The sequence below is a fragment of the Malus domestica genome, chromosome 15 (genome assembly GCF_042453785.1).
Source record: "Malus domestica chromosome 15, GDT2T_hap1".
Lineage (NCBI taxonomy): Eukaryota > Viridiplantae > Streptophyta > Magnoliopsida > Rosales > Rosaceae > Malus > Malus domestica.
Window position 1 is genome coordinate 24,274,906 of NC_091675.1, and position 3,957 is coordinate 24,278,862.

The 3,957-nt window shown below is 37.4% G+C and overlaps 1 long non-coding RNA gene across 1 annotated transcript; it reads left to right on the forward strand.

Annotated features, from left to right (window-relative positions):
• The first annotated feature begins 1,839 nt into the window (after nucleotides 1-1,839).
• Nucleotides 1,840-3,259, forward strand: LOC139192515 (uncharacterized). The gene is made up of 2 exons (XR_011576718.1): nucleotides 1,840-2,468; nucleotides 2,961-3,259. It is a non-coding gene; the product is annotated as an uncharacterized lncRNA (long non-coding RNA).
• Nucleotides 3,260-3,957: the final 698 nt, after the last annotated feature.

Sequence of the window (3,957 nt, forward strand, 5' to 3'; positions counted from 1 at the left end):
CTGAATGGGGAGGGAGTAAGGAACGGATTTGAGAACTTGGCTATTTTGAGGGAGAACTTGGCTATTTTGAGGGAGAACTTGGCCGTCTCGAAGGAGGCCTTGGCTGCTGTCCAGAAAAATGGTTTGGTAGGAAACAGAGAGAATATTGTGATACAAAAGCAAGACAAATTTCATTGATTTGGGTTCTGTTCCTGAACCTCCACATTTTGCAGTTACACTGGATGGGCCTTTGAGAGATTTGAAGATGATACTGCTCAATGATGATATTTAGTTGCATGCATACTTGTGAACTAGAACTAAAATTAGAACAAAGAAATGTAGATAGTTACCATTCTCATATTGGTAACTTGCATTTTGGCTCTAGAACTTTTGGAAAATTTTCCTGCAGATAGTTCAGCATTGCAAGGGATATCCTCTTGGTATTAAGTGTGGGGAGTTCGCTTTTCGGGGAGGCTATAGAGATAAAAGGGATATCCTCTTGCTAAAGGTTTTTCTATTCTTGATTCAGAGACTGAATTTCTTTTTTTGCCTTGAACGAAGCTTGGATACCTTGGATAAAGAAATGGTTGCCATCAAGGAGTGTTTTTTGGCTACGGGTCTGCCGTTCTGATTTTGATGCCTCGTTTGTGTCTTATTTCTTATTTAGTTGACATGTGTCCATTCATTTACTCAAAAATTAACACCGTTAACCTTCAATGTATTCATATGAAAAAGCTAAACATAAAATAAAAGATAAAGAAAGGAAAATGGTATTTCTCCCTCGTCAGCGCTGGAGCTCTTGGTCTCACTGTTAAAACTCATCGTCACCACCCTCTTCCCCTCCTACTCCCTCGTCACCACCGCAACCCTTGGGTCTCACTGTTAAAAAAGGAAAATGATATTTCTCTCTCCTCTCTCCTCTCTCCTCTTCCTCACCCTCTCTCGCCAGGATCTGTTAAAAATTTCTGGTCCCCTCTCTCAAACCATGAAAAGGTCATGGACTCATGGCTCCGAATTTACAAAAACTCCATTAAAAACCTATCAAGCAAACCCAATAGCTCATAGAGCAAAAAAAAATACAAATTATTCACGATTCTAGAACACGTATTTACATTCACAAATTTCCGATGGAAAAATTTTAGAGAAAATTAAGATATAGGGAGAAGTCCATAAGAAAACACTAAGTTTGGAAAAGAGAGACAAAATCAAATTGTGGGTTTACTCCAGACATTTTCTAGTTCCGAAATTCAAATCTTGAGTTGTTTCTTCCATTTGCAGATTCAAATCCTCGGTTCCCCAGTGTATTTCAATGAATATTTTCCAATTGACAATCATGGTTACCAATTCACTTGATCCGGTGCTGTTGGTTTCCAATCGGTAACCACGGTTGTGAATTGGAAAATATCCATCGAAATAAACTAGATCAAGTGATTTGGAACCTTTGAAAATATCCATCAAAATACACTTGATCCGGTTTGATTTAGGCCATTGGATGATATTTTCCACCAAGATCACCGGATCAAATGATTTGGGCCTTTGAAATTTCATCAAATGACCCACCTATTTTGACCCTTTAAAAGTTATAATAATTTTTTACCGTTGGATAAAATTTTAAAGATTCATATAACTTAATCCGGTGATTTTGGTAGAAGAAATCCAAAGAGGATCTCTTTCCAAAAGAAAAGGCCAAAGGTTTGTTGAGGTGGGCCACTACCTTCAATACGCTTTCATTATATTATTTTGGGTAAATTACACAAAACTACCTGAATTGTAGATTGAACGACACTTTCATACCTCATCTTTTAAAAGTGACAATGTTATACCTCATTTTACGAATTTGTGCCAATGTCATACCTTCGTCAATTTTTCTGTTAATTTTTCTGTTAAATGCTGACCTTCCCTTTCCTCCACCCGCACCAACCTTTTTTCTTCTTCTCTTCGACAGCCACCAAACCCTTCCTTGTCCCCCCAACCTTCCTCCACCACCCTCTCTCTCTCTTCACCCCACCACCGCCTCTCTTCCTCCATCTTCACCACCCAACTGAATAAACAAAAAAAACCAAGCCCACACCTAGATCCCACACCAAAAAAAACAAAAAAACAAAAAAAACCAAACCCACGCGGCCACGCCTAGATCCCCTTCCCCTCCTACACACCCAAACCCTCAATTCCCCCCCCCAAACCTTTGTTACTTAATGCGTGTGTGTGAATGCACAATACTAGATTTTTCTGCTGCGAAGTTCGAGCAATGGTGCATCACTGACGAGCTGACGCTGGATGACAAGTGGCAGGCGGCAATGGATTGGGCTTGTGGGGGAGGAGGAGGTGCAGATTGTAGCCAGATTCAGGTGAAACAAGCTTGCTATTTCCCAAACACTCTAAAAGACCATGCTTCCTATGCATTCAACAACTACTTCCAAAGATTCAAATACAAGGGTGGGGATCTTGCTACTTCAAGGGTGCTGCTCTAATTGCAGAACTTGACCCGAGTAAGTACTTATTATCTTTTTTCTTTCTGGTTTCAGCATAAACCCATAAAGAAGGAGAGAGAGAGAGAGAGAGAGAGAGAGAGAGAAAGAGAGAGAGAGAGAGAGAGAGGCGAGAGAGAGAGAGAGGAGATAGAGAGAGAGAAGAGAGAGAGAGGAGAGAGAGAGGCAAGAGAGAGAAAGAGAGAAGAGAGAGAGAGGAGAGACACATGAGAGAGAAAGGAGAGAGAGAGAGAGAGATGAGAGAGAGGGTGGGTGGTGGAGGAAGGTTGGGGGGGGGGATGGGTAGGAAGGGTTTCCGATGGGGAGAAGGAGATCTGGGTTTTAGGGAGGGGGACACGAGTTGATGGGGGGAGGGGATCTGGGTTTTTGGGGAAGGGGGACACATGGATGGGTGTTTTTTTGGTTTTTTGTTTTTTGTTTTTTTGTTTTTGTTTTGTTTTAATTTTTTAATATTTAATTAATTTTTTAAATATTTAATTATTTTTTTAATAGAAAGTAGGCCTGAATCAAGCCAAGTCAGCATTTAACTAAGAAATTCACAGCCAAGCTAACGGAAGGTATGACATTGGCACAAATTCGTAAGATGAGCTATGACATTACCACTTTTAAAAGATAAGGTATGAAAGTATCATTCGACCTATAATTAAAGTAATTTTGTGTAATTTACCCTATTATTTTTATTTTGGTCGTTGTCGTCAGAACACTTTTAAATACGCTATCATTTACTTGACTCCGCTGTGTGCGTTGTCTCGCTCAGATTGCAGGAAGTTTCCAAGAACGATACTGTTTCGGTAAAGCTGTTTTGCAACCATTTCATTACAATTTATTGTGTGTGTGATGCATTAAACCGAAAGTCCTACCAAATGACACGATTACATAACGAACATGCACAGAAATATTAAATATGTTTGACAATTAAAATTTTTATATTTTGGGATTCTTATTTAGTTTAAAAAGCTAAAAGCTGAAAGCTTGAAAAAATATTAGGCTTTAAATATTAAAATATGTTTGATAATTATTTTAATTTTTGTATTATCCTTGCGAGTTTTACTAACAAAAGATAATGCAAAAATAATTGTAATTCAACGATGTCTTTGTAATGCATTTGTCGTATTTTTAATAGTAATTTTGTAATTACTGAGTAGTTCATTTATAGTGTCTTTCTAGTACATATTTAACAATTTTTTTATTAGCACTCCACAATATGTTAAATACACTTAAGATTAAAATTTAATATTAAATAAATTATATACTCTAATATGCAACGATAATTTTCACTTTATAAGGTTTGAAAATAAATAAGAAATTTCTAAAACACCCCAAGTTACTTTTAACATTTATATCCCAAGTTTATTTATTTCCTTCAACTCTCAAAACCACCTTCACTCTTCATTGTAGAACAAAACTCTAACGAATGAAATTACAAACACGTTAATGAAAAAATTAGTCTTGAAGAATGAAACATGAAATTGTGTTTCAGAAGTTTCAC